The sequence below is a fragment of the Amphiprion ocellaris genome, chromosome 22, assembly GCF_022539595.1.
Source record: "Amphiprion ocellaris isolate individual 3 ecotype Okinawa chromosome 22, ASM2253959v1, whole genome shotgun sequence".
Classification (NCBI taxonomy): domain Eukaryota; kingdom Metazoa; phylum Chordata; class Actinopteri; family Pomacentridae; genus Amphiprion; species Amphiprion ocellaris.
The window spans coordinates 9036066-9055266 of record NC_072787.1 but is presented as its reverse complement, the minus strand read 5'-3'; the positions used below and the strand labels follow the sequence as shown (position 1 = coordinate 9055266).

The 19201-nt window shown below is 39.0% G+C and overlaps 1 protein-coding gene across 1 annotated transcript in view; it reads left to right on the top strand.

The window, feature by feature from the left end:
* Positions 1-552: 552 nt before the first annotated feature.
* svila (supervillin a) overlaps positions 553-19201 on the top strand; it is a 125391-nt gene continuing 106742 nt past the window's right edge. The window contains exons 1-2 of the mRNA XM_055006924.1: positions 553-682; positions 10965-11035. The gene's annotated coding sequence lies outside the window, so the exon portion shown is untranslated. The remainder of the gene's footprint in view (positions 683-10964; positions 11036-19201) is intronic.

Here is a 19201-nt window from a genome sequence, read left to right as displayed (position 1 = left end):
GTTCCTGTATAACTTTTTTGTCTAATTTTTTGTCTCTTTTTTGTTTTGTTTCATGTTGTTTGTCTCGTTTTTTTGTTTTGTGTCTCATTTTTGTAATCTCTTTTCTTGTTTTTTTTGTTTTTTTGTCATTTTGATCATAAAGGAAATACTATATTATTCAGTTCCAGATACCTGAGACTAAATGTTTTGTACCTTTGTAGACACCCTGCAATCTGTAAGTTGTAGTGTCTAAATGATCAACTGAGGCATAATATTGTTGAAATTTAACTTATTTTTCTTAAACTTCAGACTGTTCATAATGTTTTGTAAAAAGATAATTCCTTAAATGTGAACATTTTCAGAATGTACTTTTTTGCACTTAAACAAAGGAAACATTCAAAGTTGTTTTTTTTATGCTGTGATTTTATTGGTCCTGCCCGCTAGACATCAAATTGGGCTGAATGGCCTCTTAACTGAAATGAGTTTGACACACCTAGATCAGTGCCACGTCCATCCGCCTCTTATTGTGAAACCCTCAACCGGAGGCTCGTGGTGTAGTTGCAGTGAACTTCCAGTAGTGGAGGAGTTGAGCAGCGGTTGTGTGTGACTGACAGTCGGTGTGTGTCGGCGGGATACTCCAACACCGTGTTCGCTGCTGCTTCAACAGCTTCAGAAGCTCCGTATTTGCTCCTGGACAGCGTCGGTAGGTGAATTTCACTGAATGTTTGTGCATGTAAATGAAGCTCCATATTGTTGTTCCAACGTGTCGAAGGACTTTTATCAACTTGGTTGTTTTTGTAACAGCGACAAACGGAAAGCAGTTTAAAGAGAAGTCTGTTAACACGATAATGTGCAACTTAACATGCCAGCTGCTAATGTTTCATGTCACTTAGCACTGTCCGGGTGGTGTTTTCTGACGATAAAGTGGAAATATTTTTTTTAAAGTTTGCTTTTTTTTTTTTTTTTTGTTAATCACGTGAGCCTTCGTACATCCAGGTGAACACATCCTCCTTTGGACAGGTGGAGTGTGTTCATGTGAGTAGACACCGTCCACAGCAGCTTTCAAGGCTGAAATGTGAAAGGTGGAGTCTGCGCTTAGACAACTTGAGAAACTAGAGACACAAGGACACAATAGACTATTTTAATATCTCTGAAGGCAGGACGCAGTGCCAGATATATATTATGTTACACTGCACATGACATCCAATACCACAGCACGGAGCAGGCGTTGGTTCTGCTCTGTAGGTAGAGAATGTAAAGACAAACTGCGTCCAAACATTTGGTAATTAAACGTTATCATACTGGTGCTCAGCAGAGAATACGACTTCTGATATCAATATACCATTGCCTCTCTTTCGACCTGCATCCGAAATAACATGCAGCGTTATTTACAGTGAAATTTGGACTTTCATTCTTACTGTTTTTTCTCTCTGAAAAACACAGACTACACGGGCTGTCACCAGCTGCAAACAAAATGCTAAAATGCAGTCTATTCACAGATGAAGTGTTTCATGGAAGATTACCCACCTGCCGAATTTACTAGGAGATACTGACAACTACTTAAACCAGAGGTGTCAAACTCATTTTAGTTCAGGGGCCACATTCAACCCAATTTGATCTCAAGTGGGCCAACCCAGTAAAATCATAACTTAATAACCTGTAAATAACCACGATTTTTTTCCAATTTTTTTCCTTTGTTTTAGTGCAAAAAATACATTCTGAAAATACTCACATTTAAGGAATTCTATTTTTACAGTACAACATTAAATTTCTTAAGAAAATTAAGCTCAATTTCTGCAATATTGCGCCTCCATTCATCATTCTCATAAAATATATTACAAAAACGAGACACAAAATGACAAAAAATGAGACAAACGACACGAAATAAAATAGTTGAAAGACAAAAAAGTTACAAAGTGACAAAAAAATAAAATCGACAAAAATGAGAAAAAAATTACACAAATGCTCAAAACAACGAATGAAGCAAAACAAAATGACAAAAATAACACAAAAATCACAAGCGAGACAAAAAGGAAACACAAAACGACAAAAACGGGACGCAAAATGACAAAAACATGAGACAAATGACAAAAAACTGCAAAAACAAGACTAGATATTACAAAAATGAGACAAAATGACAAAAGAACAACGAACAATATAATATTTTACTTTATGTTGAAAACAACTGGTCATGGTCTGTAAATTATTTTAAATTTATAGTTTTACAAATTTACAATCTGCAGTTAATGTCTTCTCTGAAATTTTTACGCTTTACAAAGTCGTCTAGCGGGCCGGATTGGACCCTCTGGAAGGCCAGATGTTTGACACCCCTGACTTAAACTATTAAAGTTTAAAGTCAGGGGTGTCAGTATTAAATTTCTTACTTGTATTGTATCCGCATTGATGAGTAAAGCAACTTTAAAATGTATTTTTTCACATGGGGTTTGGCGCTGTAAATGCAAACATCCTGCTGCAATGAATTTCTTTTATCTTAAAAACAAACTGCACATTACCATGATTTGCAGCAGTGTATGGCAAACATATTATTGCACTTCAGTATCTCCTGCAGCCAGTGGTGAACATGCTTACAGCTGAAATGCACATTTCGTCAAATCATACGTGCTTTACACAAACACACACCCACATGCATACACAGTGCACTGTCCAAGTGTTTTTTCCTTTCCTTCTTATTTGGCAGGTAGTCTCATGCTAGGAATCTGCCAAAATAAATAACCTGCAAGTAATTAGGAATGCTACTTCTGTGCTCTTTCTCCGCTCTTGGAAGTGCATAGGGAAGCTAATTAGCAGCGATTCCCCTTCACCAAGCCTAGAAGCTGTGAGGTCAGTGAACTCAGAGGGATTGTGACAACACTCAACTACCTTGTACTTGATCATTCTAATGGCCATAAAATGGAATTACTTTTTAGACTCAGCAAGTCCATCAACTTAAATTTTGCACTTTGTCTTAGATTTTTTAAATCAAACCTTATCCCTGAATCAGTTCCTTTTGCCAGCTTTTGGTACTGTTTTTCCCAGGGTAGACCACATTTAATTTTACCTGCTGAGGATACAGATCCATTTAAAAAAACTCCCAGGTGTTCTCACAAGTATTAACAGACATGTTTCTGTCTCTTGATGTTGTTGTCTACATTGAGTTATGTTAAGTTTTGATCAAAACTTGGCAGTGTTTTTGACACTGGCTCAGAAGGTGTAGTTTCAGAAGTTACATACTTAGCTTTCATTCCCCCGTAAAGGTGACTATGGCTAAAAAGCTTGACCTTGAAATCCTCATGGTGTTAGCCTGCAGAACAAGGAGCAACATCCGAAAAGTGAAAAACAATGTTCACTATCCGTAAGTGTCAGTCTCCTTTTGGACAGAAATAGCAATGGAGGATCCCACTGGAGTGAGATCAAAGTGATGATTAAGGCTCCAACCTGTCTGCTGTTGTAGGACTTTGTAATCATCTGTGCTAATAGCTGTGTGATGGCGTTAAGCTGTGGGTAAATATTATCTCCACTTCAGCAGAATGCTGTCCAGAAACATGTAGTCTCACTATAAGATGTCTAGTCTTCATATAAGGAATCTTATTCTAGTGCAGGGGTGTCAAACTCATTCTAGTCCAGGTTCCACATTCAGCCCAGTTTGATCTCCAGTGGACCGGACCAGTAAAATCACAGAATAATAACCTATAAATAACCACAACTCCAAATGTTTCCTTTGTTTTAGTGCAAAAATGTACATTCTGAAAATGTTCACATTCAAGGAATTATATTTTTATAAAACATCATGAAAAACCTGAAACTTCTTAAGAAAAATAAGCTCAATTTCAGCAACATTCAGTCTCAGTTTATCATTTAGACATTATAACTTCCAGGTCACAGAGTATCAATAAAGACACCAAACACTCATCTGGAACTGAACAATACACAAAACAACGAATAAAGCAAGACATAAAATGACAAAAATAAGACAAAAAACACAAGAGAGACAAAAAGGAAACACAAAACGACAAAAACATTAGACAAATGAAAAAAGTCAGACAAAAAGAGAAAAAAACAAGACAAAATATAAAAACGATGCACAAAACAACAAAAGAACAATGAGCAATCTAGTATTTTACTTTAAATTTTTTTAAACTTTATTTTACTTTATGCATTGTTTTATCGTCATTTTTTTGCCACTTTGTAACTTTTTTCTAATTTTTTCTTTTTTTTGTTTGTTTCGAGTTGGTTGTTTCATATTTTGTAATTTTTTTCTCGTTTTTGTCGTTTTGTGTCTTGTTTCTGTAATATTTTGTCTTGTTTTTGGTGGAGGTTTTTGTCTTTGTTTGTCTGACTTTTGTCGTTTTGATCATAAAGTAAAATACTACGTTGTTCAGTTCCAGATAGCTGTGATTATAATTTGGAGTTGTGGTTATTTAGAGGTTATTATGCTGTGATTTTACTGGTCCGGCCCACTTGAGATCAAATTGGGCTGAATGTGGAACCTCAACTAAAATGAGTTTGACACACCTGGTTTAGACAGTGTGTTTCTGAGGTGTTGAAGGCCAAATAACTTCAGTTTAGTAGCCAGAGTAATTATAATCGGGGAAAAAGGAGGAGTTGATGTGATGGAGTTACAGGACCATATAGCCCATATAGAAAGTCAGGGTGGATGATGGCTCATAGATAGTCATTAAAACTTTTAAACCTGACTGTTCCGTTACCTTAACTTTATTATTGTAGTCATTCTGATGAAACTCCTCTTTGTTCACCTAAATATTTTCTTTTGTTTTCACTGAATCTGACCAAAACTGTGTTAGGATTTCTGAGTCTATCTTTAAAGAGATCCCAAGATGTTAAAGTTTTGTCCTAAACCTAAGCAAGCAGAGACAAAACATATCTGTGCTAAATGACAGTCCTGTGCTTCATTTTTCGAGATAGAAACAAATGATTTATGTAGTAGTTCAGGTTGGAAGACATGACATTTTTTATTACGTTTTGCATTTTCATTGTACATTTTCAGTTAGCTGATCTTTGTGTTTCAAATAGGCCATATGCTGCATGTTATACTTCTAGCAGCCAAATAGCTGGGTTGCTTATCGGCATGCAGCAGTTCCATGTTTGATAGACACCACGTGTAAATATTTAGCAACAACTTAAACCTACATAAGGACTGGTTTGTGTGATGCAGCCTGCTTTATTCCTCCACCAAGGAACATGGCGGAGTTATGTGACGACTGGCGTACGTTTGTCGTTCTGTTTGTCTGTGCGCAACATTACTCAGAAATGGAATAACAGATTTGGATGAAATTTTGAGGAAAGGTCAGAAATGACACGAGGACCACCTGATTAGGTTTTGACAGTGATGCGGCTTAGAGTCTGGATCCACGGGTTTATTAAAGATTTCTGTATTATTGTGAGATAGTGACATGGCGTCACTGTAACCATGACAACAGGTGAACACTATGTCAGCTGCCTGCAGACGATCACATGATTGCGATTCTACTGGATTTCACTGCTGCGGATCGGGACTTATCCATCGGAAACCATACAACGACTGAGCAGCCTTGCCAGAGTACTGTGCTCTCTGAGTGCTTCTGTTGTTTAGTTATTTGTGGATTATGACTCAGAATATTTGCTATTCTAAACTTGAGCTTTCAAACAGCTGGTGCAACTGGCCTTCTACTGTTTCATTGTATGCGAGTGCAGTTGTAGTCTGAGTGCATGTTTGTACACTCTGATCTATGGTAAAGAGTACTTTTTTTATTGAGTATTCCCAAGGTCTCCACCTTCTGTGTTTCAGCGTGTGAGACTGCCAGCAGAGGTTAGTTACATAAGCCTTTTGGGTGTTACATCATTGTTTTGGGGGCCCTGGTCTGTAGAGCTGGGGCTGGGACTTCAGATGGGTCTGATGGGTCCACTGCCTCCCACGGACACCTCATCCATCCCCCCTCCACTGGAAGTGATTGGAAGCAGATGCTCATTGAGTCTCTCCTGCTGGGAGACATGGGTCAGTGCTGCTGATGAAATGAGGCTCCACCTGTAACATAGATGGGAGTTTTTGCATGTGTTCTGTGTTTTTGTCAGTGTTTGTTGATCAACTGGCGTGGAAGTGCGGTTTGGGTGGGCTTGGTTGCCATGACATCAAAGAGAAAACATGCTAAACACAAATGATTTATAGATCTACAATCCTGAAAACAGCCCCACCTCTTTTGTTCACCGCCAGTAAATCAATCTCCCAAAATCTCATAAATATTCATAAAAAACTTTGGGTTAGCGTTGTTGTCATTAAAAACAGTGTTGTTTGAAGAACCAAAAATAAAACCCCCTATAAGTAATAATTGAAAGATTCTGAGTGAATGTTTCTGTACTTTGAATTTCTGTAATTTAGAGCAGTCAGCACAGGAAAATCAAAGCAAACATCCACACCAGCATGCTTTTAAGTGGCTGTGCGTCCTGTTGGATTGACATCCATATTATGTTCCAGATCACTTCTTTTTGAAAGCAAGCATATGTTTGAACCCTGAGATTCTTTCCCTGTACAAGAAGCTGCTCTGAGTTGTGTACTTGTAAATTCAAGAGTAGGTTCATTTTACTGCTTTGTCTAATAAAGCCAAAAAGCAGAGGTAATTACAGTTCGCCTCATCTGTCTGATTGAGCAGCAATGTGTGGATATAAGCAAAAAATATTGCACCAGTGTGGAATGAGCAACAAGGGTACATATATGTCCTTTTGTATCTTTCTTTAGCTGCAAAAGCATTTTGTGAAGCTGATATCTGGTAAGAACTGCTGCTAACTTATTATTTTCATACTTTGGAAGCATTGGACATATCCAGCACTGACTCAGGTGATATCAGAGAATTTCTCGTCACTTCACACGTTTATGTTCCACTGCTACCCACTAACCTTGATGACCCTCGAATAACAAGGATCAACTCAGTGGATGGTGATATGCTGATACCCATCTGGGAGGAATTCTCCTGTGGCATTGATGTTGCCTGTGTTGCAGGTGGTCGCCACATTGAACATTTGTAAGTAGGGCTGAAACAATTCCTCGAGTTATTCGAGTCATTTGATTACTAAAATTCCTCGAGGCAAAATTCTCTGAATCGAGGCTTCGTTTAATCAACTACATGCTAGACCCCAGGTCACGTAATGGCGGACTGCGGTCCGAGACCGGACCCAGACTTCATTCGATACAAACCGGGTCCGTAAATTTGACGGGAAGATGCTATTTTAACCAGCGCAGCTTTTCTATTGTTTACGGCAGGATTAGTCCACGGTCTAAACGGTCGTCTAAAGTAGCCTCGATGAACTAAAACAAGGACAGATTCAGCTACTGCACAGCTTATTTCTCACCTCAAATGCTTTCAGAAATACTTTTCCCTGAAGTGTTTTTGAAATAAAAGAGAAAGTTTGCGGCCGAGTCGCTATGTTTATCCGACGCAGCTGCTGGACTGTCAAGCTGACAAGCTCGGTCATTACGTGACCACATAGTGGCACGCTGGAGCGCTGTCATGTGACAGTGTTGTAGTCTGCTAGTGACCGTCCACCGTGCATGCGATTTTCAGATGCGGCGTGTTTACATGTGGGAAAAACGCATCTAGTGGACACGTACCTTCACTGTATGCTTTCTGTAAGTATTCAGGCACCGTGCCGGAATTCCAGCATGCAGCGCCGGCGTTTGGCTCGAAAAAAATAACAGGACATTGCCAATCTACCAATGGAATGAGGGGAACCAGCTTTTGCACTCAACCAAACTAATATCACTAGCCAATGGGAAGTAGAGTGGGTGTCCAGGATGGTTATTTCTGTTGCACAGCGCACTCACTTCAGCTTTTGATTATGTAATGCGCACATGCTTAGTGCGGAATCCGATTACTCGATTAATCGACAGAATAATCGATAGACTACTCGATTACTAAAATAATTGATAGCTGCAGCCCTACTTGTAAGACAGGAAATAAAAATTGATTGTGAGTAGAATACTTGTGACTTGGCTGGAGTTTTCTATTGCTTTTCCTTATTAAAATATTGCATAATGATATCTGTTCATTCTTTTTGAATAACCCTGTATTGTAGTACTTGAACATTACATTAGTGACAGATATTAGAACTGAAATCTCTGCTTCCCCATAAAATCCAGTGAGATGGTGAACTGCTCCCTGATTGCTCTCTCTGGCATGATAGGATATCGAGGGATGTTTTGAGCTAATGTCAAATATCTGGATTGGAGGCGATTTCTATATTTTTTTGCACTTACAGGACTTTTCTCACTTTTCAAGCCTATTTCTTTGATCCCAGCCGGAGAACATTAAGTGTCATCGAAGTGTCTGTCATGTTGTCTGTTGCTAGATAAACTCCCACAATGCTCTCAGGTGTCAAGCATATCCATCGGATTGATTTTAATAATGTTAACGTACTTGAACTCTTGTGTGTATATATATACAACTATATTGTTGTACTCTTCCCATTAAAAGGGTGTTTTTCTTTGCCACTGTCGCCTTAGGGCTGCTCTGGGGGTTCAGGCATGTGGGTTCTGTAAAGCGTCTTGAGACTGTTTGAATTGTAATTGGTGCTATATAAATAAAATTGAATTGAATTGAAGTGTTTATTTTCTAGGAAAATGGCAGTGGGTTTGGACTTGGTACTGGCAGATACTAAATAACAAATGACTCAGATTGGCTCAAAGCAAAAATACTACTTTGGGACATTCTTGTTATACTGTAAGGTATGATATGCTAGGGCTGGGCGATAAATCGATTTTATCGATTAATTCGACTTTGTACTTAATGTCGATTTGTTTTAATGAAAATCGATTTTCTCATCAACATCCGCCACCAGCGCCTGCCTGCTGGGCTCCCGTAGTTCAGAGTGCGCGCCCCCTCCCCCCCGCACTTGATACACAAACAACATGGCGGCGAGCGTTGCAGATCTAAAGGTGCGTGTCCACTAGATGCTATTTTCCCGCACGGCAACGCACCGCATCTGAAAATCACACGGCCGGCGGGCGGTGACTAGCGGACCACGACATGGTCACATGACAGCGCTGAGCAACAGCAGGCCGCTACGTGGTGACGTCACCGAGCTTTCAGCTGGACAGTCCTGCAGATGAGTCGGATAAACACAGCGGCTCGGCCGCAAATTTTCCCTTTTATTTCAAAAACGTCAGCGAAAAGTATTTCTGAAAGCATTTGAGGCGAGAAATAATCTAGCAGCAGCTGAATCTGTCCTCGTTTTAGGTCACTGACGCCTAGTTTAGAAGTTTGAGGACAGTTTCACAATGCGTGGGATCTCCGCACGCCGCATCCATTATGCGATAGATAGTAGATCTCTAGTTCTCTGGTTAAAAATTTAATCAGCAAAAAGAAAAAAAATGCAGGTAAGCTCACCACAACACTGACTGAACAGAAAGTTTGTAAGTATTTGGTCCTATAGACAAATGTAAAGTCAACATTAGGAAACTGATTAGTACTCAAACAATCATCGCAAAGCAATTGGTCAGTTTTCACTTTACACTGTATGAATTACCAACATGTGATCATAGTACACTTGTCAATACCACTGATAGGGTGTCATAGTCAATAACCAATAACGGGGAGGGCGACACAGAGATGGAGCAGATCGGACATTAACTTGCCAGGCAGCATACAGGAGAGAGCCACATTTCTGCACTAACGATACAAATCCAGAGCAGCGACGCTAACATGATGAGTTAATCTGCTGTAAAGTCAGGACTGGCCTCCTACTGTCACCTTGACACATTTATATCTCATGATTATTATCATTTGAGGCACATTGGAGCCCTCTCCAGGTAAACACACCGGATCGCAGCAGGAAATGCCCCGCATGTCGCATGCTGGTCCGGTTGCGGTGCGTTTCCCGCTGCGATCCGTTGTGTTTACCTGGAGAGGGCTGCAGCTCATTGCATAAAGTAGACTGGACTTAAGTGTGCAGAGATTAGGTAGGGGGTTAAAAAAAAGTCGGATAAATCGTGAATCGGGATTTTTTGTGAAAAAATCGAAGATTTTTTTTTGAGGCCATATCGCCCAGCCCTATGATATGCCATTGTTTCCAAATCTTGTAGTGCGTGCATGTCCGACACTTGAGAAGAATATCTGTCAATTTTCTCCTTATTTGTGGGAGGCATTATGATTGCAAAATTTGTCAGTATTTTAAAACTTCTGTAGTTTCAGCTTTACATTAGCATAATTGACAAGTTTCCCTTTTAAACAGTGAATCAGTTAACATTCTTCTGCAGACTGATAAATGAACTTATTTTTAAAGCTCTAATGCCATCGTATTTTACGTCTGACATTTTTAAACTATCATATACACTATGTACATATGGTATTCATAAAATCAAATTATGACTGTATAATATAGTGAAATACCTGAGGAATAAAGAAACTTCACCACAAATCCCAATGTTTATGGCACACACAAGTTAATTGTTTAGCATGTGTGTCTTATTGTGTACCTGTAATTGCTGAGGTGCTGTTGTTGAGTCTTAAGTGTACTCTAAGCAGGGCAGCCATGCCACTGGGTCACAGGCCCTACATTCAATGGGATTTTCCCTATATAGAGTGGGTATAAGAGATGTAGGTCATGGGAACAATACTGTATTGTTGCACATTAATTTACATGCATTTGATAGGTGAATAGCTTTTGTAAATGTTTGGTTCATTCAGATTCAGAATTTTCTGTCTGCACTTTAATGACTTGTGGTAATTCACCAGGACAGCAATTTTTTTTAATGCATATTTAGATATTTTGATAAACATTGAAGTATGCAGCACTTTTTCACTCGTGTCCATATAGTCAGCATTTATCAGTTTTATTCATTAGTGCCTTTTTGAAACTTCACCAGTGGACTGGTCTGAAATTGTGTTCTGCACTTTCTCTGTCTAAGAGGAATAAGTGAGCATACAGCAGACACAGCTTTAATATGAAGTTGAAATCCCCAGCACACTGGTGACTAAGTTAATGATTTGTTGTTTCAGGACCAGGTGGCGTCCAGAGGCGTGGACACTGGAGGAAGAAAGCTGAACTCTACTGTCTCAGTGGTCCTCTTGTAAGTACATCAGCTGAGTCCATTTGTGCTCACCAAAAAAAAAAAAAAAACTGACTCTTTAGAAGTGTTTCATGGGACATTAAGAAAGCTGATCATATGGTGCAGCCAATAGGACATACTGTAAAACAGGCACATATACACACCCCCTGTGTTTCCTGGGGTCAGCCAGACATTGGCTGAGCTTTAGAGGGCCTCTCTCTGTTTGGCTGGTTGACTTGTCGGTGGGAATCATTTGTCAGTGGCATCATGTGCAGCTATGAGGAGGTGAATCAACAACAGACAGGCTGTGCAGACAATGCCAAACTTTACACTTCACACTATGGTAACAGCTAATGCTCAGCTTGTGTGTGTGTGTTGTTTGTGGTCATAGATTTTATAATGTCTTATTTTCCAATAGCTATTTTAAGTAGATTTGGACTCACTTTATTTAACTTCCAGTTTTTAGTGTGGTTTTGATAGTATTACTTTTGCAAACATTTACTTTACATTATGTCTTGTTTTACTATCTTTGTGGGGGTTGTACATTTTTATGCCATAATGAAAGAAGCTCAGATCATTAAATCTGTTTTAAATAGTTATATTCACATAAATTACACGTTTAGTGTTTTGTAAAATATCCAGAACTTTCCTATCCAGAAATCATTATCTTGCTATATCCTTGCATAGAAACAAACATAGAAGATTTAATGTTACTGGCTGTTATTCCTACAGATGTAGAAGATATAAAACATCTGATTACATTTTATTTAAACCAGTTCAGTTTTGTTTATACAACATATGCCATCTCAGGGCACTTTGCATTCTAATGTCAAGACCATAAAATATTATGTATGTCCACAATACATGTTTCAGTTCAGTTCAATTTAGCTTATTTATAAATCATCAGTTCACAATATACAGCATCTCAAGGCACTTCACATAGTAGAGTGAAGACCTTGCACAAGAAACCCAGCAAGTTCAGTGGCTTCCCTAGATTTCCTTTGAGTAGCATTTGGAAAATTTCACTATGTTACTGAAAAGTCTGTTTATTTACTGATTTTGGAGCATTGGACAGGACCAGAACCACCAAGCTGTTTCCTTCTGATCTAGCTCCGTATTTATCATAGAGATATAAGACTGATGTTATTTTTCTAATCAAACTCTCAGCAAGAAGTGCCATAAATGCACAAGTCCCAAAATGAACTCTCAGTCTTACCATTGTGATCATACATGTTTTTTCCCATAAGCTGTTTCTAGGTTCTCCCATTAGGGGAGCTGAGTTTAAGGTGATGTCAAGTCTCCTGCTGAAGAGCCCCATATTTCTCTGTCTGTTAGCTAAAGGTCTGCTCTACTAGTCTTTAACAACCTGCAGGAACTGGGCCCAACAGTTTTCATTGCCTCCTTTGTCAGTTTCTTCTCTGCCCACCTTACTCTGCACCACTAAGGGGAGCTTGGCACACAAACAAACTTGCCCTCTGCAGAGCTGACATTCTTTTTTGTCTTCCTTGGATACCTGGGTGATGTAACTCACAACAGCCAGTTAAAATTTATAGTGTGGTTTCTCCTGCTGCTGCTGCACCGTTGGGGTTGTGTGAGATTTGTTGGCGGTAGACTGAGCTTGTATTGTATTTCCAGGTAATTTCAAAACAAAAGTAATTATGTGGGAAATTCGCGCTGATGACACGATATTGTAATATAAATAATCAATCACTCTGATTGGCACTGATGGACAAACCTTCTGCTGTTTGTGTTGAATGTCCTTCTAGATGTTATGAAGATTAGACTTCAGCAGCTGTTTTGTTGACACAACAGGCAGTGAGTTGCCAAGTACATGCACACATACAGAGACTTGACTGGCCTAATAGAGTCAGTGAGTGAGTGACAGTGCACTGAGTGCTTTTCTGGAGACCCTGATGTATTCGGACCATCGTGTTTATTCCAGCTATATCAGATTATTTATTGTCCTCTTAGTGTTCTCATGGTATACCTCCTCTCAGGACCGTGTGCTTGTGTGTTCGGCTGACATCTCTTTGGCTCTCCTGTTAGCTTCTGTTGTTAGCTTTTTGTTGTTTGCCAATCTTACAATGAGTTGACTTTTTTTGAAGGGGTGGGGATGCCAATACTGATAATGTGTTGATGAACAGTGTTTTGAACCAATGTGCATTTGTAGTAAAAATGAATTTTGAAATACCACTAACTCCAGGACAAAGCTTTGTTGAAATATATTTGTTTATTTATATTTCTCATCTGTTTAATTAAAAGAGAACTTTTTAACATTTATCCATAGGTGTTGATAAGCTGTTACTGTGTTTTGTAACCTGTCAGACAGTGCAATGAAATCAGAGTGCTGACTACAGATTGAAAGAGGAGGCTGCCAAAATAGTGCATTTTGGAATTAATTTATTTTATTTGGAATGTGTTTTAAATACAATAGTAATACCTTTAAATCAGGAAATGCTGAATATGGGATCTGATAACAATAAGGCCAATGATCAGTTGACCCCCAATTCTTACAAGTAGCTCTACTTCAATTTATGTTGAATTCACACCATTTTGAAGTTACCATATTTAACAGTTTTCCTGCTTGTGTTCATGTTAACGTCCAAGTCAACATTCAAGCTTTATTTCAAAAGAGAATTTGAGTATATTAACAGTACTTTTTGTTATCACTCTTATCTGTAATACACCTATGTATAATTTGTAGTGGTGGACGTGATTAAAAAATTTAATCTAATTAATTACAGGCTTTGTAATTAATTAATCGCAATAATTGCAGTTTTGCTAAATAGCAATATTTGACACAATAAATGAAGTTTTTCCAATTCAAATAAAATTGTGGTTGACAGTTGAATCAATAAATAGACATATACGTGTTTATAATTTAAAATTTATTTTAAAAAAGGAAAATGGGACATGTAGAAAAAAGTGATTTTGATAACTTAAAGCCTGAATTTAGTTGTTTTTTTCCACTGTATGGCACATAAAATCAGCATAAGTAGTTCAAGGAGCTTCAGAAAGTTGAAAATCCAGAGATTCATTCTGTTTTCATCTTTTCTGGGTCTGATAAATGGTGGAATTTTGATGGTTCTTTTTATAAGAATATCAGTTTTTATTTATGTAATTTTTTTCATAAACAAAAAGTTTATAATGAAGTTATTAAAAGAGATATTTTTGTTGTTTAGGTTATTCCTCCTCCAAGGAGGCAGAGCCTCGACGGAGTAAAAACTTAAACCACAAAAATGTTTCATTTCTATTTATCTGCATTTTTCATGTCTGCTACACTCACAGATTACTGCAAATCTAAGTGCAATTATAGCGATTTTATTCAACATTTTAAGACTTTCTGTAAACTCAAGCACTGTCTAGAAAAGTGGTCTATTATGGGATGGCTACACCGTTAGCATAACTCGTAGCTAACGTTAGCTGTGGTGCTAACAGCAACATGTTTCACATTGAGGTGATACCGTCGGCTTGAAATGACGCAGTGATCAGAAAACTCTTTGTTGTACAATTTGCACACAACCAGGCTTTTATCCAAGCTGCCATCGGGAAGATTTTTAAAAGGAAAATTTCTGCCAAACAAGCTCAATCTTGTCTTCCTTCACTGTTCACCAGTGCCTGACTTCACTCAGTCCTTCCTGTGCTTCTTTTTCATGGCTACAAACAGACTTCAGGTTCATTACCGCCACCTACTGGGCTGGAGTGTTCATCAGCGTTACCAGTGTGACAGAAATGAGGGAACTGAGGAGGATGCAATTAATTGCATTAATATTTTTAACGCGTTATTGTCACTGTAATTAATTAATTAATTAATTAATCGAAATTAACGCATTATGGCCCCAGCCCTAATAATTTGTTGATTTTTATAGCTGCTATAATCAGCGTTTCCCTAATAACAATGTTTCAGATGACAGTGAAAACAGTTTGTCCATATAAAAGAGACTTGTGGAGTAAATTCTGAAGAAAAATATTAGCTGAATCTGCAGCGGCCTTCTGTTTGACAGAGCTTTTGCTTCTCATTACTTTGCAGGGCAAAAGACACAAATTTATCCTTTAAACCCTGACTCGATACACATTTGAGAGGCGCAAAGTAACAACTACTGACAAGTTTCCTTCAACTTCCTCCTGTATGCTCAAACTATAATTTACTCCTCCGCTCCCCAAACTCCTATGGACTCCATATGTACACTGACCCACCTCCAACACAAATAAACACTCCATCACCAAATCCACCCACATGACTCCCTCTTCAAATCAGGAACATGTGTGTGTTGTGTGTCAACTGTACATTCTTATTACCAAACGGTTTTTGACATTTACCCATCAAGTTTTCTTATGCATGTAGTTTTTCTATATCCTGTTTGCCTTGTATATGTTAGTGAGAGATTCAGACTTGGCTCCTGATGAGGCTTGTTGCTTACAGGACTATATGAGATAGACCTGACTCATGCTGAAACAGGATACTCAGTGACAGCAGGGGTGAATCAAATAGTGGTTGCAAATCGGTTGGGCCAGTTGTTTGAATACAAAGATTTTAAATTGGGGTTACTCAGTTATGTCTGAGTGACAGTCTGATGCTGTTTGTCCTGTGCTATGAAAAATAAAATCCCCACCCATCTGGAGCTCCCCATTCCCATCATCCAATAAAAATTTAAGTTTGATGAAGAAAAAAGTAGACCCTGACGTAGCTGAGTGTGTGATGTGATCAGGTGTCTCCAGGTGTTCCTACCCCCGCCTCCTCATGTCTAGCCCGTTTGAACTGAGCAGAAGTGGGTGATGAATCAAAGAGGGAGTCATCATAAAGTGAGACAATCTGATAGGGTGACTGTGTTGAGCTGGCAGACGTACAGGGACTCTCACCTCCACCTGGTGCTGCTTATCACCGTTCTTGGTCTGCTGCCACTCTGGAGCTTACAACTGGCCTTTTATAGGAAAGCATTTGTGCAGGATGCCTGAGATGGTAGCAGTCATGGCTGTGTATGTAACCTTGATGCACAATTACAGAGCTGCTCACTACATCAGTGAAACCTGCTTATTTATTACTAATCTCATGAAGTATTTCCATCTGCTGACTAGGCTGCCAGACAAAAATCATCCGTAGTGGTTCTCCTGGCCAAAGAAAGCCCAGTATTCTATGTAAATATGAAGTGTTTTTTCAGCTGCTGTCTGTTACCTTTTATTTGTTCTGCCTGTCACATCTGCTCACTGTCTTCCTGGTTGTGTCATCCTGGGTTTCTCCTTAGCCTAGTTTGACTGAAACCATAAACTGTTCCCCTTGCAAATTTTCTTGTTCAACAATCACTTGTCCAAATGCTCTTTAGAGCCTGTTTGCTTCAACATCTGGTCGATATTTGTCATTGAAGTATCCAGTATCAGCTGGTAACTGTTCTCCTCTTACAGTATTATGTTGGAAGTTCCTCCTTGGTTGCAGCTACACAACAAGTCTTTAAAGCGTGCAGTGAAATACTACCATCACTGCACAGTTTTCAGGATCAAATTAACGCTATAATAATCACTATTTTTGCATTAACAGGAGATGAGATGTCTGTATTCCTAGAGACAAAGCCATGGAAAAAGTAAAGAGGCATAAAACTTGATTGTCCCTTCAAGTTTTATGCCTCTTTATTTAGTCTTATAGTTTGTTGTTTAGTACACAAACTCAGCTAGTAGCTGTTTTACCAAAAAGCTCAGATATTTCCACTGTTCTCTCTCTCAAATAACAGACACTTGTTAGTTGAAACAGATATTTAACTAAAGAGGACATCTCCAGAGATATAAAGGGCGTACAACAACACAGCTCTAACTAAAGGCTGATGTTGATACATGTCTGCTGAATGGGTAAATGGACAGCTCTGTGCTATACAGTACTGTGGTGGCAGTCAAACACTCACTCACTGAGGATTTTTTGGTGTCCCCAGAAGAGCTTTTAGGTGCCCCCAAAGGACAGTCTACAGTTTCAAAATGCTGAGAATTCAATGTAATCATGCATAATAGCCATTTTTATTAATCATATTTATTAAGTAGTCGCAAACAATGCATTTCATTGATCGCTGTCAAATAAGAAGCACAGGCGTTGCCTTTATTGTATATGGGTTCCTGTATCATCCTCACTGTGCAGTCATCCCCCAAAGGACTATTTGGAGCCAGCCCAACTTTAGGGAATATTATTGTCAAACATGAAATAAGTGACCAGTTTCTTTCACTGTAATCAAATGAAACTGTAAACTTCAAAACTTGAAAGACACAAAACTGTAAAAGTGGAATTTCAGCTTGGAATTATTGGAGCTTACCAGCAAGTGACAGAATATGTGGGGCCATCGTCAGTTAGTTGCCAGTCTTTTCTGCAGTACAGCTCAAGTGAGGTTTTGACAGACAATTAAGGCCCTTCCTATCTCTGCTGGGTGATTCGGTCCAGCCCCTCCTCCCACCCATTCATCCTCATTTTTTTCGTTGGAGCTCATTAGGACAGATTCCCATTTCTGTTCATCACTCTTGTAGTGTCCGTTAGTGTTGTCAGACTCCAGGTGCAAGTCCCCTGGCTAGGATCCTAGTGACCTACTCCCAGATGCCAGGTTCACTCTTCAACTGCGTCTTAGTTACTGCCTAAACAGGCCAACACTCTTGTCACCGCCAAACCCACCCTGTGGTTTTGTGGGCTGTGGTTGCTGGTGAGCCGCCAGTAGCTTCCAGTCTGGTCATGTGACTCCTAGTCCTTCCAGTCCTCACCCTCTGGCAGTCTCACTCCTTCTCTGTCTGTTCCTCTCGCCATGTCCCTTCTATCTCTTTCATCCTTGCTGTTGTTTCTGTGACTTTTGCTGGATAATCTGTTCCACAAAGAACAACTGGAAGCAGGGAAACTATGAAAGGTACAGTCGACTGTTCATCTTCTCTTTCTCCTTTAGTCCATCATGTCACTTCTCAATCTCAGCCTGTTTTTCCCATTTTGACTCACTTGAGCTATATGATTGCTCTCATGGTCAGACATATCTGCTCATTAATGTGCTTTGAAAGCTTGTTATCCTGCCTGGAGCCTGGGTGACAGGCTTTGGTGCAAGAGGGGGTCTGGTTAGTGTAATACCAATGTTTCTGCTGTTGAGTAGACATGTAGGTCATGGCAATGCAGGATGATAAAGCTACCTTTGGGAGAGAAGAATTGCGGGGGGGGGTTGAGCTGTCATTGATGGGTGCTGTCAGTAATAGGTGCTGGCTATATGATTGCAGCTTCAAGTTGGGGAAAAATGCACTATGTATTATCTTGTATTTACTTTACTACATTATTTTGATTTTAGACAGTGTTCTTTTATCATGGCAATTTGTTCTTGTCCACTCCCCATTTTGTTGTTGTTGCATTTTTTTACTCTGTAACTTCTTTATCTGCCCTCTCTGAAGCTCTTATCTGCTCTTTAACTGTCTATTTGTGGCAACTGAATGACACCCTGAAATCTTGTGCTGTAGTATAAGGTGCTTGTGGGAGGTTTGCTCTTGTTCACAGGCCCTATATACATTGTATCAGAAATGGAAAAAAGGAGTTTGTGCAGTGTTTGTCATGACACCAAAGCTTTGACCACTCACCTGGGCATTTATCATACAGTTTAGTAGAAGAAACTTTGTTAATGCTGGACATTAATGAAAGTGAACAAACAGTAGAGTTGAGCTGAGGTTTGAGGAAGAGTAGACACTTTTACTGATTTATTCTATACTAAAAATATACTAAAAGTGTTGTCGATCATCAAATGTACTGTATCTTCGCCAAGCCCAATTTACAAGCTAGACATTCAAGTAAATCTCATTTACAAGTAGTTCAATACTCGAGTTTCTTAAAAAGATAAAGCACTGTTTCCTTAGTGGAAATGAGTTTTGATCAAAATGATCATGCTCCTAAGTCTTTCTGTGCAAAATCAGTTATTAAACAATGGCTGTTAATACATGCAAAAGTGGTCAGATAAATATGAATAAAGCAGACAATATTTTTTTCAGTCCCATATAACAAGTTTTTTTTTTGGCTCTGTATGCAAATACAAAAATGGAATCCTGTGTCGTACATACAGCTGGTCGGTAACATTCCCTGTCCTCAATACTCTGTCCTTTCTTTTGTTTCAAAAGTATAAAAGTTGTTTCTATATGAAATTCACTCACATTTGTCGTGCATTGTTTCCATGCGGTAGAGCCTGAGATGTGGTATCTTTG